The sequence below is a fragment of the Trichechus manatus genome, unplaced genomic scaffold (genome assembly GCF_000243295.1).
Source record: "Trichechus manatus latirostris isolate Lorelei unplaced genomic scaffold, TriManLat1.0 scaffold00110, whole genome shotgun sequence".
Lineage (NCBI taxonomy): Eukaryota > Metazoa > Chordata > Mammalia > Sirenia > Trichechidae > Trichechus > Trichechus manatus.
In genome coordinates, this window is record NW_004444046.1 from 8,485,733 (window position 1) to 8,507,189 (window position 21,457).

Genomic DNA, 21,457 nt, shown 5'->3' on the forward strand with positions numbered 1-21,457 from the left:
ATTGTTCTTTGTACATTACTTTAATAATTCTTTAGCAAAATCATTATATGTTAGGTTTTTTTTTCCTTCTGCAGATGAAGAAAACAAAGACCCAGAAGGGTTAACCATCTTCCCCAAGGATGAACAGTTTATAAGTGGAATAGTAGGATTTCTGCCCAATCTCCCTGGTACCTAAGCTTTTACGATTCTGTAAAACAAATATGGAGCCACATTTTTTCCTATTTTACCTCTTTTGAGAAATGATCATTGTAACAGTTTCCAATAATCTTGAAGTTTAGAGTAAAGGTCTGTTTCTACTATGGGTTAATATTTTCATATATATGTTGTTTTGTTTGTTTGTTCTTTTTTTGTTTTAAAATTGAAAGATGCCAAAGATTGTTTTCACACTGATGGTAGCAATTCAGTATTAAAGAAAAAAAAAAAAAAAGGCTAATATAATGAAGAAAGAGAACCAAAATAAGTAGAGTATTCTTTGATCAACTAGGAGGGGATGCAATCCAGTGCACAGAAAAGGATAAGTGTTTGACAGTGAGAAAGGCTCTTCCTCAGGAAAGACTTATCCATTTGTCAAAGTAGGTGCAGAGCCTAGGGCTCATGATAGTTGTAGAGCCCATGAAAGAATTGTCATTAATTTTACAATCAGGGAGTCATAATGCCCTGTTCTTCCTCCATTGAATTCCAAGCAAACTAGTATGGAAGCAGATCGGTTGGTTGGTAGATTTGGTGATACATTTGGTGGGGAATAGGAGAGATTTCCCATGTGACCACTTTTATATGCCCTATAAAGTATGAGCTTGTTTAGGGGCAGTAAGGACTTGGGACCTGGGCAGAGATTAAAAGAATTAGACAAGTAATAACATACAATGCGTATTTATGAGAATATAGTAGTAAGCATAATAGAGTAATATAGAATGCTGAGCAGGGTTGGGTGCTCATTTGAGATTAAAAAAAAAAAATGCATGTATATAGTAATACCATTCTGCTAGGCTGTGTAATTTATTCCTGAAAAAAATAAGTGGCTGGGTTCATGTAAACTCTGAGTTATGCTAGGCAGTCGCCATACGAGGAAAGAGGAGAAAGGACAAAAGTAAATCTTGTATTTCTCTCTCTCTTGGTTATCTGTCTATGTCTGTCTGTCTGTCTATTATCTATCTTCTAGTATCTGCAGTTTTGTCCTGATGTTACTTTTTTAATTGCCGATACTTGTAATTTGTGTCTTTTTTTCTTGGTTCATCTGGCTAAAGATTATTAATTTTGTTAATCTTTATAAAATAACCAGATTTTGGTTTCATTGATTTCCTCTATTGTTTTCTGTTCTCAATTTCACTGATTTCTGCTGTTATATTCATTATTTTCTTTCCTCTATTTGGATTTTTTATTTTGTTTTTTTAGTTTCTTAAGGTGGAAGCTTTTGTCACTGATTTGATCAAGAGTTATTCTTTCCCACTCTATGTTTTCAGTATGGGTAATTTCTATGACTCCAACATCAAGTTCACTTATTTTTTCCCTTGGTTATGTTGAGCCTGCTAGTGAGCCAGTCAAAGGTTTGTTTTGTTTTGTTTTCGTTTTTGTTTTATCTCTGTTATTGTTTTTTAATTTCTAGCTTTTGACTTTTTTTCCCCTCACACTGTCCAGCTCTGCTAAAATTTCACATTTGTTCATGCATTTCGTCCAATGTTTCCACTGAAGTCTTCAACATATTATTCATTGTTATTTTAAATTCCCAAGTCATATCTGAATCTGTGTGGATTCTTTGTGTCTTGATAGTGTGCTATTTTTTTCTTGCTTGTGTGTGTGTGTTTGTGTGTGTGTTTGTATCACACCATTTTTGCTTAAAGTTTGACATCTTGAGTAGGACCTTAAAGACTAAAGTAAATAGTACTTATGCCTGCAAGGAAGATGGAAAAAGAATTATGCATTCAAATTATGATGTAGTCAAAGAATATTGAATATACCACGAACTGCGAGAAGAATGAACAAATCAGTCTTGGAGGAAGTGCAACCAGAATGCTCATTAGAAGTGAGGATGTTGAGGTTTCGTCTCACTTACTTTAGACATGTCATCAGGAAAGACCAGTTGCTAGAAAAGGACATCATGGTTCGTAAAGTAGAGGGTCAACAAACATAAGGAAAACTCCCCATGAGAGGGACTCACACAATAGCTGCAAAAATGGACTCAAATATACCAACGATCATGAAGATGGAACAGCAGCAAGCAATGTTTCATTCTGTTATACAAAGGTTGACATGAGTCAGAGCTCACTCAGTGGCAACTAACAACAACAAAAACATTTATGCCTGGAAATGGACGTGCCTTTGTTGTTGCTGATTAGGCATTTAATGTGAGAGGCTGAATCATCCTAGTTAGGATTTAAACTAGTTTTGGGTTTTATTATTGCTATGGTTACTCAGTGCACCACATACTCAGTTCTAGAATTACCTTGTGCTTAGGGTGGTGACTGGTTTGTCGGAGGGTTTTTCTCAGTATATGTTCCACCCTCAACTTTGTTTTCTCTTTGCATCTGAGGCCTCACAGAGTGTCTCTATATTCTTGCCTTTCTTCCAGCAGTAGCCTGCTTTTATTTGTTACTCTATTCCTGCCATCCTAGTGGTGGTGGCTGAGGGGTGTTTTCTGTTCTGTTTCAGCATCAGCATTAGGCAGGTGCTCTGTCCCTGGATATCATGAGTGGGGTCTTCTTAGTGTCCCTGCCCCTCTCCTAATGGCAAGGGTTTCTTCAAAGGTGGAGGCTCAGGGTGTTTTCTTGGTCCCCTCTCATGCTTAGAGGGTTCATTACTGTTTCCATTCTCCCAGTGGCTTAATGCTTTTGCTTCATAGAGGAGATAGGGAAAAAAATCTGAGTGAGCCTTCTTAACATTCCTGCAGTGACTGCTATTTCCCTCCTCTAAACCCATAAGAGACGTTATTTCCTTCCCCTGGGCGCATAAGAGATTCTCATGTCTCCTGCCATGCCCCTAATCTTTCTCAAGAGTGCCCAGTGAGGCCCTGATGAAAAGCTTAGTGGTTCTAAACTCTCAAATTAGTTCACATTCATCTTTTAGCTGTTCGTTAAAAATTTTAGCTGGATAGTTCTTCCTAGCTTGCATGGTGTCTGGCATCTGTCCCAGGAAAGCAAGCATTTATATCCTGTCTCTCAGCGGGAGTGCCTATCTTTTCTTAGATTTCCAGTTAGTTAGGGGCCCCACAACCCCAACTCTGTAATGGGGTCAAGGGAAGTGATTTTTGCAGATAATCTGTTTACTAATTTGTTGGTGTTGTTATCAAGGTGGGAGAGATACTTGTTCCAGCTTTCTCCATTCTAAGGGGAAGCCAGAAGTCCTTTGTCATATTGTTTTAGTTTGCATTTCCATGATGACTAATAAAGGTGAAAACTGTCTTTTTATGCATGTATGTATGTAGACTATTTGGATATTTTATTTTGTGAGGCATTTATTAACTCCTTTTATAATTTTTAATGCAGTTTCTTTCCCGTTTCTTATTTATTTATAAGAGTTTTTAAAATATATTCTGGATATGTTTTTTGGGTATATGAATTGTAATGACTTTGCTTTTTCACTTTCTTATTTATGTTTTTTGAAGAACAGAAGTTCAAGATAAAATCTGAGGCTGGTTTCTGGGTACAATTAACAAACTGATTACAAAACTTACAGACAAATGTAAATGGTCAAGAATAGCTAAGGCAAACTTGAAGGAGAAAAACAAAACTTGAGGACTTATTCTATCAGAGATGAAGTTTTACTTTAAACTGTAGTGATTAAGGCATTGTGGTACCGGCACAATGATAAACAAATAGATGAATGAAACAGAAAATCCAGAACAGACTTACAAATAAATAAACTATCACCTGATTTATGGCAAATTAATTATCCTGCAGTGCAGTGGGAAAGAATGCTATTTTTAATAAGTGTCATAGAGTCAATTGGATATGCATATAAAAATCCCCATGAATTTTGATACCTACCACATACCTTATGCAAAAATCAATTTAGATTGTAGATCTAAATATGAAACATAAACAATAAAGCTGTTAGAAAAAAAGCAGGAGATTATCTAAACTGTGTTTTTACAGCATACTTTATTGATGTTTGTGGCGGATGATGATGTGTCTGGGTGAAGTTATCTTTTTATTTACTCTGCTTGGGATTTACTGAGTTTCTTGAATCTGAAGATTCACATTTTTCATCATATTGAAAATTCACATCGATTATCTTTGAATAGTGCCTCACTGACATCCTTTCTATTGTTTTCTTATGGAATTCAAATTAAATGTATTTTAGAACTGTTTATTCAATCTCTCCTGTATCATATATTTAACTATATATAAATACCTTTTTTTTCATATTTTACACCTCTTTGTTCTTTGCCACTGTCTTCCTAGTCAAAAATTCCTCTTTTTTGGTGTATCTATTCTGCTGCTTATTCTAACCACTGAGTTTTAAGTTTCGTTTTTGTTTTTATATTTTTCAAAATTTTCTGGTTTTGTTAGATTATTTCACACTCCTTGTTCAAACGGTTATTCCTTTATTTCTTTAAACATTTAAAGCATAGCTTTTCTGAATTCTAGATCCTATTATTCCATTATCTAACTTCATTTAGGTTTTTTTCTGCTGTTTGTTGTTTCTTCTGACTGTCACTCATGGTGCCTTGGTATTTTATGTGCTATGTCACTGGGGATTATGAGATCATGTCTGGTGACACTTTATGTTTTAGATTCTTGGGAGACCTGTGCTGCAATTGTACCCTATTAGAGAGAATTTGTGTTTGCTCCTGCTTAGGCACTAGGTGGTACTAACCAAGAAACACTTTTATAATTTTACTTAATTTTTCACTCTGAGGTTATCTCCTCCATATTGGCGTCACACATTTGAACCCCAAACTCAAGTAAGAATATGTCTATGAATTCTGAAGGAGGCATTTTACTTCCTCACAGAGGCAAAACTAAGGGAGATAATTTTCCTTGCTTTTTATCTGTGATGACAGGTGGAATATTTGTACTCCTCTCTTTCACTGAGGGTCCAGGATTTAATTGGCCATCTCAATTGCAAAATCCATACCTTATATGGCCCAAGGACTTGCCTCCTGTTTCTTATACAGCTGTACAAATCAAGGTTCTGGATTAGCAGAATCAGTCACAAATTCAGTGTTAGTTCACAATATTGGCTTCCAGAATCTTCTTTGTTTTTAGCTTTCCCTTTCTTTTGAGCTAAGATACTGATTTAAAGAAAAAAATTTTTTGTGATTATTGTATGCCACTCCATTGCATGATATTACATTGTGTATTTTTCTAGAAAAAAAAATCATAAATCCACTTGAATCATTTTCCTTTACTTATTCCAAATAAAATTTTCCAAAACAATATTGTCTTAGGTACCAATCTGTAAAAACAAAACAATGAGAAGAATCTGTAATTTGTTTCTTTTTTTTTATATTGGTGCACAGACTTTTTATAAACTATGCACACCTTCTCGTCCAGTGCCATTAACTGTTAATTTAACAAAATGTACAAGCCAAATCACTAGATGACCTCCTCAATTGAACACATAGCGCATTTAAAACTTTATTTCCATATTCACGGAGTTCCAAACCAGTACAATTTGTTGTTTAGAAAAAAAAACTTAACAAAATATTTGATGTTATTCTTCTCACCCTTTCTTTGCTTTGAACTTCCAGATGTCTCAGGACAAAGACTATACTAGCAACTTTCATAATATATGTGATGAATCTTGGGTAACTTCCAATGACAACTAAGTCAAGTGATTGAAAATAATAAAGACTGAGTTACAGGATTTTTAAGAAATTTTAAGTGAATTGAGAGAGGAATATTATTAGCTGCAGGTATAAAAATGTTTCATAATTTATCCATTAGGTCAAGGTAAAATGCCTACTTAAAATCACTCAGATGTTGCGTTCCATCACAAATACCATTAAATTGCTATATTTTAGTCATAATTGTTCACATTAATAAAATTCCATGGAGCTGTTTCCTGAGGTAAATATGTGAAATTTTGTATATTTAGTCCTTGCATTTTATTCATTTTGATGAAAACAAATTTGTTTATGTCACTTCATTTTTTCTTAATGTTCATTTGGTTTCCAAACATACTTTAATTAGACATCATTAATTTTAAATGTTGAAAAAGAAGACATTATCTCATCTTCTCTATCTAGTAACTGAAAAAGAAATAATTTAAATTTTGTGAAGAAAGAATATTTACTAAAACTCTTGAAATGGAATTTGACATATACATCTGTACCGATTTTTTTCTTTTCTAGTTATTTCTTTTTTCTCTGCTTTTTATAGTTTTCAATTCAGTCATTCGTTTGACTATTTACTTTATGGAATCTTGCTATTTTTGTATACTAATTTAATTAAGTATTTACAGCTACATTAAACTTCCACCCCAGAGGTGAAGCCCCTTGACACTTGTTTAAATTAATGAGATTCTCCAATTTTACTGAATCTTCTTTTTCTTATTATTCAGATGACTCTCCCATAGTACAACTGTGAGCATTTCATATTGTTGTTGATCACAACTTATGGCATCCCCACATGTGCAGAGTAGAACTGTGCTTTGGAAGCAGATCACCAGACCTGGCTTCTGAGGCCGCTCTGGGTGGGTTAAAACTGCCACCTTCAGCTAGAAGTTGAGCACTTAATCATTTGTGCCATCCAGGAACTCCTGAATCTTCTAACCTAACAGATCAATGCTACCTTTTGTTAATAGTACTTCTTTGTTGCTTCCTAGTTGCAAACCTTAATCAACTACTGCCTTTGGCAGAGATAATATTCTTTTGGCATCCAACATTGTATATGGCCATAAAATTTTATTCATTTTAATGCTGAGAAGTAATTTTATAAGCTGGCTCAAATTTTGTCTATTGACTAAAACTCAACTTTTCAACTTTTTGAAAAATCTGTAGAACCCTATCTTTGAAAAAAACATTACATGGAACCCCAATATTTAAAATAGATAAAATTGAAATTGTTCTGGTGGAAATAATGGTGAAGGCTCCCCTTCTCAATCTCCTCATCTATCTCTAAAGAACTCTGTAGAAAACAACCAGAGGAAGACAAGAAAGTGAGATCAACTGATTATATGGATTGTTGATTCTTCTTTGAAAGACTCTAATTTGTACAGGACTTGTCTGTATATATACAGAATCACCATTGACGAGCATATTTATTAACCCGGAAATATGCTGTTAAGAGAAAAGAGCAATATGGGGCTATCTATACACACAAAAAGTCAGACTTTAGTCACTCTTCAGCAATTTAACACCAGATAAATTATTTGCTTTCTGTCTTCCTTTAGTTCTCTCATCTCTAAAATAGAAATAATGATAACTTCATAGAGTTGTTGGGACATTTAAATGAGCTATTATATCTATAGGTACTTAGAAGAGAGCCTGGCAGCATCTACAAAGAGCTCTACAAATATTAGTTATTTTTCTCTCTTTTTTTTGCTTTTCTATAATTTGTGATTTTTCTATATTAATATGTATTACTTTTTTGATTTAAAAATTATCAAAAATAAAATATGAAAACTATTGAGAGAGTATGTAGAACACATAATTATACTTCTTAAAAATGTACATGCTTCTGTATTTTCACTAAACCTCAAGTGTTAACAGTAGGCAATATTGTGGTTACAATTGTATCTTTACAAGAGACTAGAAATATGGGCTTGGTTCCAAGGATCTGTGCTAAGAGACTTGCTGCCTTGGGTTAGAGATTTTCCGTCTGAGCTTCACAGAGTTTTATGGATTCTGCAAGGTTCCTCTGGGGTTGGAACAGGGACTGAAGGGAGGATGAGTGGTGGTGTCCAAGACATTCTTCTTGTTATTCAACTTAAGAAACTTCATTTGTGTCTGTTTTATACAGTAAACTTCTGGAAAAACTCATTTGCAAACAACTGTAATGGATCAAGCAGAGCACATCTTACTGATGTTTGAAGCCATCAAGCTTACAGGGATGACTCATTTGAACAATGAGAAATATGTGTGCAATGAGCAGAAGAGACTTTTCTTGGAATAAACACTACTTGTCAACTTTATGAGAATGATGAGTGGGACCATTCTTTAGTAAGAAAGGATACCACGATGACCCGGGTTCCATTAATTATCTTACAAAACTTCTGAATTTTACAATGACTACCGTCAATTTTCTGAGTCTATGGACAAAAATTATTAACAGATGTCCTCCATTGTTCTTAGAATTTTGAAGTCTAAGAAACCCTGAGGCATGTCAGTGGCAGTTTTCACAAAAACAAAAAACAAAAACAAAAAACCTATTTCAAAAGAACCTAGTAGAATCACTGTCCTGACAGGAGAGGCTTCTCCAGCCGTGACTCACTGAACCTCATCTGCAGGCTCAAGTTGGAGTCTTGGAGCCTCTTTGCAAGGCTGAGATTTAAAACCAGATGCCTCCAATCAAGACCAATTCCAGGAAATGCTGGCCCAGCTTATACTCTTAAAAAAATGTTCAGGACTTTTTGGACTACACTCATTTATTCATGGTGAGTTAAAAATAGAAGGAAAAGGATCTTTCTTTAAAAATCATTCAGTTTTTCTCACAGTCTCTTTGTGACATCACACATGTTTATTTATGTAAGAAGTATGGATTAATTAATTAAAAGTGGATATACAGAGGTGGTGATTTTACAGGATCAACTGGAAGCCTTGATAACTGGAAGGTGCTTTATCATGACAGTTAATGGGCATGTTGCAGAAACAATGTGTTTTCTTTCCTGTAACAAGTACCTTTCTGATTATACAGTCCGGAAGCTTATCTTTTCAAATCCAAATGATGGGATTTTCTAAGTGGCAGATAAACAGCTCTTCCTATCTTTCAAAGAATCAATGTAAGAGCAAATTGTAGACAGAAAGACCCAGATGGATGTTCTAGGGCCTAGATAACAGACATGATGGCAATGATATGGGTCGGCAATTGTATTAAAGGAAGTAGAAAGTAGCATGAACAGGAAATTCAGGGGAATTAGACAAGATCAGAACAGTCAATAGTTCAGAAGCAGAAAAGAAGGAAAAGCAGGAAAGAAAATCTAATAAGGAACATTATACACTAGAAACTTTTGTTTACCTAAAGAATAAGTATCTTGTGAATGAAGATCATAGTTTACTGCAAACATAGTGTTGTTGTTGTTGTTAGGTGCTGTCGAGTTTGTTCCGACTCATAGCGACGCTACGCACAACAGAATGAAACCCTGCCCGGTCCTGTGCCATCCTCACAATCGTAGCTATGCTTGAGCCCAGCAAACATAACATACTGTAAGAATACTGTAAGAAAACCAAAACTAAACACATTGCTGTCGAGTCGATTCTGACTCGTAGTGACCCTAGAGGACAGAGTAGAAACTGCCCCATAGGGTTTCCAAGGAGTGGCTGGTAGATTCAAACTGCCTACCTTTTGGTTAACAGCCATAGCACCTAACCACTATGCCACCAGGAACCCATACTGTAAGAGGAGATGTGCAATGTAGTTAGCAAATTCGATGACAATGTTAGGCTTAAAGTGAGACTGATGTACTAAGAAATGAAAGGCTAGACTGAAACAAAGACCTAGTCTCCACACAAGAGAGCTATTTCCACCTCCTTAGGGTAGAAGGAATGATGGTTAAAATGGACTTAAAATTGTATAGTGGTCTTATCTAAATTTGTAATGAAGTTAGGTACATGCATTTAACTGCTTCATTTGGTAATAATTTATACTTTCGAGAATGAGGAATTCTCAAATAATTCATTTTTATCTAAGCTCTTGATTAAGAATTCTAACTAAAATAGATATTTATTTTTCAGGATGCTGCCAATTGCTGTTAATAATATTTCTATTTATAATAGAAATAAATGAGTACAGGTGGGAACCAGTTCCTTCCTATACTCTAAAATAGTGACCATTTACTATTTCTAGAAGTAACTTGCACCTTATTCTATCAAGGTTAACTAGAGTATTGTATTTTATGTAGTGATTTTTTTTTTTTTTAGTTAGGGCTTAGCACATATTAGGCGCTCAATAAATGTTTGTTGGTGGAATGAAAGACTGATTCATTTCTTAAATACCTGCACTTTTCCAAACCAGATATTAAAAACTATTAACAGAAGGATCACTAAAAGATTACTAAATTTAAATAAATATAGCACTGTGATTTCTTTCTTGATGTGATTTTCTAGTGTGGAAATTTAAACTGATTCATTTGTGTAAAAGTAAATAAGCTAAAAAAGTTGTTCATCTTGCACTGTTATAATTTCAAGCTATTTCCAAAATTCACTTTGACTGAATTGACTGGACAAAATCAAATCGATAGATGAACATGATGTTTGTTTCTTGAAATGTAATCAAAATAGCATAATTGATTGTAACTTAAGCATAGTTTCAGGTCTAAGCTCAAATTTGTAAATGGTTTAAAAACAAAAGCACAAAAGCCATTAGTTAATATTTTTAAAAGTACTGAATTTGTGGAATATTATTTTTCTATCAGTTTATGTGACTCCTTCTTTGAGTTGGTCAGACTGGAGGCACTGGCTTGTTGTCCCTTGAGTAGGCTTACCATCTAAGGAATACAATTTTTTTTGTTTGTTTACATTCTAAAATGATTGTATCAAATTGTTACACTGCCCTCAGACCTCAGAAGGCTATGTTTATCAGGGGAAGTGTCTTAGTTACCTAGTGCTGCTGTAACAGAAATAGCACAAATGCGTGACTGTAAAAACAAATTCATTTTCTCACAGTTCTGGAGGTGAAAAGTCCAAATCAGGGTCTTGGCTGTGTTCCTTCCTTGTCTGTAGCCACAGACATTCCTGGGGTTTTTGGCAATCTTCTCAGGGTATTTGTCTTCCCTGTGTGTTTGTGCTTCTGTGTCTAATCTGCTCTTTTTATAACTCAGAAGTGATTAGGTTTAGGACACACTCTATACTGGTATGGCTCCATTAATATGAAAAAACTCTATTTCCAAACAGGATTATATTCACATGTTTAGTGGTTAGGATTTCAACACATATTTTTTGAGGGGGACAAGGGGCACAATTTAATCTGTAACAACAAGTTATCTGGACAGCTAACACAGTCAACACAATGAGGGAGATCCTGCACATAATCAGTTACTCCAACAGAAGGTATTTTGCAATCAAGGTCTTACAACTTCTCAACTACCAACATAGTGCTCTTACATTTGCCCTCATATAGTATTCCATTCTGCAATACTCTGTATTTGCCTGCTCCTCCACCCCTGGGCAAAGGACTTCCCCATAGCTCCAATTACCACACAGGAGTGGCGTCCATTAGCAGCCATATCCTTAAAGTTCTTGCGGTTTTCTGTCATTGCCCTAGCTGTGACTCACCCTGCTCAAACATTACCATATGATTAGAAACTTCTCTACTTTGACCTAAATCAGGCCCAGTACTGTGGACTTTGTTAATGCTTTTCTTAGCATTTGACATTCATTGTTATTTTAATTAGCTGCAAAAGGATTATCTCAAAATCTAAACCATCGGGCAATATTGTAGTTCCTCTGAAAACATTACTCCTGAGGTAGCTCATCCTCCACTCATACCTAACATATTGAAAATTTTATGTTTGGTATTTTATGATAGTATTAAATCCAGAGTTAATTAAGATCATATTGTAGTTTTTAATGACCAGAGGCCTATGAACACATCCTTTATTTTGTATTAAATAATGAATTAATTCCAACAAATAAAATAAATGTTCCAGGGTATGCAGGGAAATTGTATAGGAATATTGAAGGAGTTAACAGTACCAGTTTGATGTCATTTTTACTGATCAATCCGTTTTGAATCATTCCATTAACACGTTTTGTTTGAGTATGGACTCAGAAATATGAGAGATGAAAAAAATGATTAATATATATTTCCTACTCATGGTACTTTACAGTCTAGCAGGTAGATGTGTCAAATCATCTAACAAAATACAAACACCTAACAGAGAGATTTAAAAAGAAGAAGAAATTGTATCTGCTCTAAAGTTTCAAGCTTCAGTAGCTCTGATAATTAAACATTAACGAAAACAAACATGTCAAGTGAAAGACCGGGTTTGGCAGGGATGGAGGGGGAGGGGGAGTATGAGTTTGGTCTTGAAGATGTTAAGGTGCAAGTGACACATCAAGATGGAGATATCCAGTAGAAAAACCAGTACTAATTTCACAAAACAATGAAAGGCGATGTGTAAATTGTGCTTTAAAGCAATGACTCACAAACTTTTTAGTCTCAGGACTCCTTTGAACTCTTAGAAATTATTCAGGTACCCAAAGAGGATCTTTCTTTTTATAGGTTATGTCTATTAATATTTACCATGTTAGAAATTAAAACTAATTTTAGAAATCCACCATTCATCTGTCAGTTTGTCATACTGTGGTGATTTGTGTGTTGCTGTGATGCTGAAAGCTATGCCACCGGTATTTCAAAAGCCAGTGGGGTCATCCATGGTGGATAGGTTTCAGCAAAGCTTCCAGACTAAAAAAGACTAGAAAGAAGGACCTGGCAATCTACCGCTAAAAAAAGTGGACAGTGAAAACCTTAGGAATAGCAGCAGAACATTGTGTGATATAGTGCCTAAAGATGAGCCCCTCATGTTGGAAGGCATACAAAATACAACTGGGGAAAAGCTGCCTCCTCAAAGTAGAATCAACCTTAACGACATGGATGGAGTCAAGCTTTTGGGACCTTCATTTGGTGATGTGGAATGACTCAAAATGAGAAGAAATGGCTGTAAATATCCATTAATAATCATAACATAAAATATATGAAGTTTGAATGTAGGAAAATTGTTGTTGTTAGGTGCCATCCAGTCAGTTCTGACTCATAGCAACCCTATGTACAATAGAACAAAACACAGCCCAGTCCACCACCATCCTCATAATCATTATTATGCTTGAGCCCATTGGTGCAGCCACTGTGTCAATCCATTTCATTGAGGGTCTTCCTCTTTTTCACTGACCCTCAACTTTACCAAGCATGACGTCCTTCTCCAGGGATTGGTCCCTCCTGATAATATGTCCAAAATATGTGAAGCTGAGTCTCAACATCCTCATTTCTAAGAAGCATTCTGGCTGTACTTCTTCCAACACAGATTGGTTTGTTCTCTTGGTAGTCCATTGTATATTCAGTATTTTTCACCAACACCACAAGTCAAAGTTGTCAATTCTTCTTCAGTCTTCCTTATTCACTGCCCGGCTTTCGCATGCATAAAAACGAAACACATAAACATAGATATCCTAAGCATTAGTGAGCTGAAATGGACTGGTTTTGGCCATTTTGAATTGGACAATCATATGGTCTACTAAGCTAGGAATGACAAATTGAAGAGGAATAGCCTCAAATTCATCCTCAAAAAGAACATTTCAAGATCTATCCTGAAGTACGATGTCGTCAGTGATAGGATAATATTCATATGCCCACAAGGAAGACCAGTTAATATTATTCAAATTTACACACCAACCATTAGGCCAAAGATGAAGAAATTGAAGATTTTTACAAACTTCTGCAATCTAAAATTGATCAAATGTGCAGTCTAGATGCATTGATTATTACTGGTGATTGGAATGCGAAAATTGGAAACAAAGAAGAAGGATTGGTAGTTAGAAAATATGGCCTTGGTGATGGAAACAACGCCAGAGATCACTTGGTAGAATTTTGCAAGACCAATGACCTCTTCATTGAAAATATCTTTTTTCAAAAACATAAACGGTGACTATACACGTGCACATTGCTGGATGGAATACACAGGAATCAAATCAACTACATTTGTGGAAAGAGACAATGGAAAAGCTCGATATCATCAATCAGAACAAGGCCAGGGGCCAACAGAACAGACCATCAGCTGCTTGTATGCAAGTTCAAGTTGAAGCTAAAGAAAATTAAAACAAGTCCATGAGACCCAAAGTACGACCTTGAGTGTAACCCACCTGAATTCAGAGACCATCTCAGGAATAGATTTGACACATTGAACACTAATGACCAAAGACCAGTCAAGTTGTGAGATGACAGCAGGGACATCATATGTGAATACAGCAAAAGGTCATTAAAGAGACAGCAAAGAAAGAAAAATCCAAAATGGTGCCACAAAAGATTCTAAAACTTGTTCTTGAATGTCAGGTAGCTAAAGCAAAAGGAAGAAATGAAGTAAAAGAGTTGAACAGAGAATTTCAAAGGATGGTCCCAGAAGACAAAATAAAGTATAATAATGAAATGGGTAAAGACCTGGAGTTAGAAAACCAAAAGGGAAGAACATGCTTGGCATTTCTCAAGCTGAGAGAACTGAAGAGAAAATTCAAGCATTGAGTTGCAGTTTTGAAGGATTCTATGGGCAAAATATTGAATGACACAGGAAGCATCAAAAGAAGATGGAAGGAATACACAGAATCATTGTACCCAAAAGAATTGGTCAATGTTCAACCATTTCAGGAGGTAGCATATGATCAAGAAATGATAGTATTGAAGGAAGAAGTCCAAGCTGCACCAAAGGCATTGGAGAAGAACAAGGTTCCAGGAATTGATGGAATATCAATTGAGATGTTTCAACAAATGGATGTAAAACTGGAATTGCTCACTCATCTTATGCCAAGAAATTTGGAAGACGGCTACCTCATTAACTGACTGAAAGAAATCCATATTTATGCCCTTTCCAAAGAAAAGTGATCAAACAGAGGTGTAAATTATCGAACAATATCACAAGCAACTATAATTTTGCAGAAGATAATTCAAAAATTGTTGCAGCAGTACATTGACAGGGAACTGCCAGAAATTCAAGCTGGATTCAAGAGAAGACATGGAATGAGGTATATCATTGCTGATGTCAGATGAATCTTGGCTGAAAGCAGAGAATAGTAGAAAGATACTTACCTGTGGTTTACTGATTATGCAAAGGCATTCAGCTGTGTGGATCATAACAAATTATGGATAACATTGTGAAGAATAGGAATTCCAAAACATTTAACTGTGTTCATGCAGATCCTGTACATAGACCAAGAGGCAGTCATCTCAACAGAACAAGGGGATACTGTGTGGTTTAAAATCAAGAAAGGTATGCTTCAGGGTTGTATCTTTTCACCACACTTATTTAATTTGTATGCTGACCAATAATCTGAGAAGCTGGACTATATGAACAACCCGGCATCAGGATTAGAAGAACACTCATTAACAACCTGCTGCATGCAGATGACACAACGTTCCTTGCTGAAAGTGAAGAGGGCTTGAAGCACTTACTGGTGACATTGTGCTTGGTAAAAAAGAGAGTCAGGGAAAAAGAGGAAGACACTCTAGGAGATAGATTGACACAGTGGTTGCAACCATGGGCTCAAACATAGCAACAACTGCAAAGATGGCACAGGACCAGACAGCATGTTTTTCTGCTTTTATGTACATTCCCTGTAAGTCAGAACTGACACTTAACAACAAGAACAATTTTAGAAATATGTATTAAGTAATTTAGAACAATAAAAAGGCTTGCATAGTAACATATTTAATGTATTTTAAAAAACATCACATTAAAAAAATATTGAATATTGTTCTACAGTTTTGCAAAACTCTTAAATATTTGACTTAATAAAGAATAGACTCTCATATCTGCTTCTTCATTAAACTAACTGTGATTGAATAACACATCAGGTAGACTCTGGAAAACTCCACTGTATACTTCTGAGGGAATGAAATTTTAAAAATGCAGATAATATCTAAGTATCATTATGAAAATAATTTGATCTTGTAGATCTCCTAAGAGAGTTCCCAGACCACAGTTTAAGAACCGCTACTGTAGAGAATCAGTATATTTAAACTGAAGAACATGGGACATGTAAGATTCTAGGTAAAAGAAAGTGTGTGAAAAAAATCTTTGGACCAAAAAAACTTTAGAGAATGTGTATACTTCCGTTTAGTTTGGCACATATAAAATAATTATTAGAAGTAACGAAGCTTGTGATCAGAGCCTAACGAGTTAGAGGATTTGTACTTTACTTGAAAAGTATTAACAAAATATTGATGACAGAGATCACGCCTAGGGGAGTTTATTTCTTAGTAGAATACGAAAGGGTGAAAAAAAGTTACCTACCAACGTTCTGATAATACAGTTTCTCTATAGGGAGAGTCTCAGCTTGTGCAATTGACTCACACGTCTGTTCTAAATCACAGTTTTATTTCTTTCTAAAACCTGTTTTGTCATAACATATGATAGATGATGGATGGACGGACAGATAGATGAGTGAAATGTCTGTTGTGTATAATTTTTGGTTAGTTTTAGTGTGAATGTAACAGAAATCTGAAAGTAACAATACCCTAAACATAATAGACAGGGCCATACGTAAGCCCTCTCCTACAATTCCAGCTTACTGTCACCCTGTCCCCGCTGCAGCCCCCTTGAGTGGTCCTGCATGGCATGCTGTGCTCTCCCCAGGGAAAGATGAGTATAATAAAACCTTAAAACTTTTATAATCTCTCTCTCTCTCTCTCGATCCCCATCTGGACTTACCATACCTCATCCAAGGTAACACGATTAAAACACTGGCCCATAATTATTTAATCATACTGGGCAAGTATGAGAAAAACTGCTTTTCCTAGATCTTTAGTCCTCTGGTAGCCCTGGATTTTTCTGCCTGTGTGCAGCCTTCCAGGCCTTTTTCTTGTTCAGGGGCCTAGGTATTGTCTGTAAGTTTGCACAGTTAGAGGTTTTTTATGGAGACCAGACCTTTTTTTTCTTTTTTTTTTTTAATTCCCTCAACACTTAGTAGGCTTCCAAGCTATTTGGTTCTAGTCAGTTGTCTCTGCAACTAAGTACAGCTAAAAGATTATGTATTTTCTAATTTTTTCTAATTATAATAAAGATTTTCAGCTATTGCTAATTGATCTCTTTGCCTATCCCTAAACACTTTCCCCCTTTTAAACAGCTTCACTGAAGTATAATTGACATGAAATAAACTGAACATATTGCAAGTAGAGTTAGTCCCCGTCTAATGACCTGTTCAAGTTACAACGAACCACACGACCGTCCGTTTTTATTTTTTGTACATCTTATCGTAATATGTACTTTATACAGTGTTGCAGTGCATAATTTGCTGATGTTATCATTCTCAGATGTTCACTTGGCAGATGTTACAAGATTGGATTTATAAAAATACTGATAATAAAAGGCAATAATAATGGAAACTAAAAAAAAAAAAAGAGATAATCTGGAATTGGAATGGAACCAATTGGAAGGGAACCCGGTTATAAGTTCGGGACTACGTGTATATAATTTTCTAAATTTTGACGTATGTATACTCTGTGAAACTATTAGCCACAACCAAGTTAATGAACATGTTAAAAATCCCCACAAGTTTTTCTGTGCCCCTTTGTCATCCACTCATTTCATCCTTCACCACCACCACCCCATTTCCAGGCAACCACAAATATGCACTCTGTAACTAAAGATTAGATTGAATTTTTTAGAATTTATGTAAAAGGAATTATACAATATGTACCATTTTTTTCTGACTTCTTTCACTCAGCTATTACTTTGAGATTCATCAGGTTTTAATATGTATCTATAACTCATTATATTTATTGTTTAGTAGTATTTTATTATATGGATGTACACCTGTTTGTTTATCTAATCATTTGTTCACGGACATCCAGATTGTTTCCAGATTGGGGCAATTACAAATAAGGCTGCTATAAAGATTTTTGCACAAGTGTGTGTATGGGAGTGGAATGGCTGCCTTATAAGACTGTAGATGTTGTGTACTGCTATTCTGACTCATAGTGACCCTATAGGACACAGTAGAACTGCCCCCTAGGGTTTCCAAGGAGTGGCTGGTGGATTCAAACTGCCAACCTTTTGGTTAGCAGCCTGAGCTCATAACTACTGCACCACCAGGACTCCTCATTATAGCATTATAAGATAGAGATACATTTATTCTCTTAAAGAAACTGTTAAATTGTTTTCCAAATTGATTGTACCATTTTACATTCCCATCAACAATGTGTTAGTTGCACTGACTCCACGTTCTTGCATATACTTGGTACGGTTAGGGTTTTTTGTTTGTTTGTTTTTGGCTATTTTAATAGGCTTGCAGTGGTGTCTCATTGTGGTTTCCATTTGCATTTTCCTAATGATTAATGATATTGAGCGTCTCTTCTTGTGCTTAGTCATCATTCAAATTTCTTTTTGGGTGAAGTGTTTATTCAAATCTTTGGCCAAATTTTGGGTGGTTTGGGGGTTGTTTGTTTTCTTATTGAATTTTGAAAGTTCTTTGTATATTTTCAATATGCATCTTTTACAAGATACATCATTTCCAAGTATTTTCTCCCACTCTGTGGCTTGTATTTTTTCACTTACTTTGGGTATGTCAACAGGAAAGCCCAATCCCTAGAAAAGGACATTACGGTTGGTAGAGTAGAGGGTCATCAAAAATGAGGGAAACCCTCAGTGAGATGAATTGATACAACAGCCATAACAATTAGAGGGAAACATACCAACGATCCTGAAGTTGACACAGGGCCAGGCAACGTTTTGTTCTGTTACATATAAGTCACTATGAGTCGGAGCTGACCCCACAGCAACTAACAACAACAAGCTGCGTGTTTCAAAGAGCAATAGTTTTTTTTTAATTTTGATAAAATCCAATATACCAATTTGTTCTTTACTAGCCATGCTTTTGGCGTCAGATCTAAGAAATCTTTGCCTAACCCAAGGCCATGAATGTTTTCTACTATAAAATTCTTCTATAAAATTTATAGTTTTATATTTAAGTCTGTGATCCTTTTTGAGATAATTTTTATAGATGGTGCAGCATGTGGATAGAAGTGTGTTTTTTTGTATGTGAATATCCACTTGTTCCAAAATGATTTGTTGAAGAGATTATCTATGCTCCACTAGACTGTTGTTGAAAATCTGTTGTCATTATATGTGTGGGTCTATTTCTGGACTCTCTATTTTGTTTGACTGACCTATTTGCCTATTTTCATAATGATATCACACCGTCTTACTAACTGAAGGTTTATAATAAGATTTGAAATCAGGTGGTTTTAGTATTCCAACTTTGTTCATTTTCAATGCTGTTTTGACTGCTCTAAGTCTTTTGCATTTCCATATAAATTGTAAAATCATTTTTTCAATTTCTGCCAAAAACCATGCTGAAATTTTGACTGGGATTTAATTGAAACTATAGAGCAACTGGGAAAGAATTGACATCTTAACAACATTGAATCTTCCCACCTAGGAACACAGTGTCTCTTCATTATTTAGTTATTGAATTTCTCTCAGGAATTTTCTGTACTTTTCATTGAATAGGTCTTTCATATATTTGTCAGTTTTATCCTTAAACATCTCATATTTGATGCTATTGTAAATGGTATTGATTTTTTTTAATTTTTATTTTAGATTGTTTGTTGCTTGTATATACAAATATAATTTTTTTATATTAATCTTGTATCCTGAAACCTTGCTAAATTCACTAATTAGTTCAAATAACTTTTTTGGTGGATAGTATCAAATTATCTTCCTAGACGATCGTGTTTTCTACAAATAAAGACAGTTTTGCTACTTTCGTTCCAATTTGAATGCCCTTTATGCCATTTTATTGGCTGTACTCACTGGCTAGAAACTTCAGTACAACTTTGAGTAATAATTGATAACAGCAAACATCCTTCTCATTTTTGTTATCTTAGGGGGAAGACATTCAGTCTCTCGCAATTAAATATGATGTTAGCTGTAGAGTTTGCAGAGATGCCTGTTTCATACTAAGGAAATTCCCTTCTATTCTAGGTTTCTGAGAGTTTCTATCAGGAATGGATACTAGATTCCATCAAATGCTTTTTCTACATCTCTTGAGATGATGCATACTTTTTTTCCCCTTTTTTAGTCTATTAATATGGTGATTATATTGTTTGGTTATCATATATCAAACTAACCCTGCATTTCTGGGATAAACCACACTTTGGTCAAGACGTATAATCCTTTTTTTTATATTGTTGGATATGCTATTTCATACTTCATTAAGAATTTTGCGGAGGCGTGGTCAACATGGCAGACTAGTTAGACGCTTCCTATATCCCTCTTACAACAAAGACCTGGAAAAACAAGTGATTTGATTCTATGTGAACATCTGGCAGCCCTGAACAAGGCAAAGTTAAGAAATCCATCTGAGTCATACCAGAGAGGAAGACTGTTTGGAAGAGGTGAGGAGCGCTAGAGCTGCGGCGGCAACACAGCAGAGACACAGCCACGCCGGGCCGTGGTGAAGCAGGCAAACAGCTGTGCTGTGCGCGCGCTCAAGAAGCAGTTTCCACATCGAGAGAGACCTGGCAGCAGAGATTCTGCTTGGACACTCTGAACCAGTGAAGAGTAGCTCCCAAGAAGCTAGGATAAGTACATGCGCGCACCCTTTCACGGCGAGTTACAAAAAAAAAAAAAGCCCATTTGGAAAAACCTCTCTCCCTTTTACCTCCTACCTCCATGCTCTCCATCGGATTTAGGAAAAACTTCTCTTCCTTTTACCGCCTCCCTCCGCGCTCTGCACCGGGAGTCCACTGGGCTGGAAATAGATCCCAAAATGTGCCCTGACCCATTCTCCTTGCCTTGGAGAGGGAAAAAATAAGCTGCTGGCTCCCCTAGGCCAGGAACACAGGGTTGGCACAACTCCTTTGCTGGCCATAGAAATAAGGGGTCCACAGACTCTGAGTGCCATACACCCCTGTATAGACTTGTGGGGACCCATCTCAACAGCATTGGCCCTCACTACCACAGTACAACAGGGCAAACATCTGAAGTTTAACATCAACTGCTTCAGCTGTGAACGGGCAGATTTGTGATCCTCGAAACAGCCCTGCCCCTCAAGTAGGCACTTTTATCGATCTGCAGTAGGGTCTTGAGGACTGGTGATAGTTCCTAAAGTGCCTAGTCACCTGCTTCAGGAGTTCAAGAAAAAGTGGTGCCCTCGAGTCCTTGCAGCCAACATAGTGGGCCGCTCTTAGCCCGGCTGCAAAACTCACCTACCTATTCACCCTAGAGAATAGGGACACGCTTTTCTTTCAGACTCTCAGGGGCAGCTGTCGGCCCCCTGCCTGGCTCAGTGTGTGATCCCCTACCACAGTCAGACTCCAGTGCCTGCACCAATCACCCATGCCTCTCTAGGACTGGGGGTGAAGCCCTGCATCACACACTTGGTGATCAACTGCCTGCACACCCGAGCTGATCCCATATAGGACATTTTAATGAACTCTGGCATGCACGTACTTAGTTACAGAACCTACTATCTGGGAACAGGACATTAGAGATTAAAAGGTGTCAAAAATGAAACTAGTGCACACGAGCAGCCTATTTGGGCATATCAAAACAGAACAAAATAAGAAGCTAGGTCTCACTAAGCAAACACAAAATAAAATTATAATAAATTATTGATGGCTCAGAGACAACAGTCAATATCAAGTCACAAAAA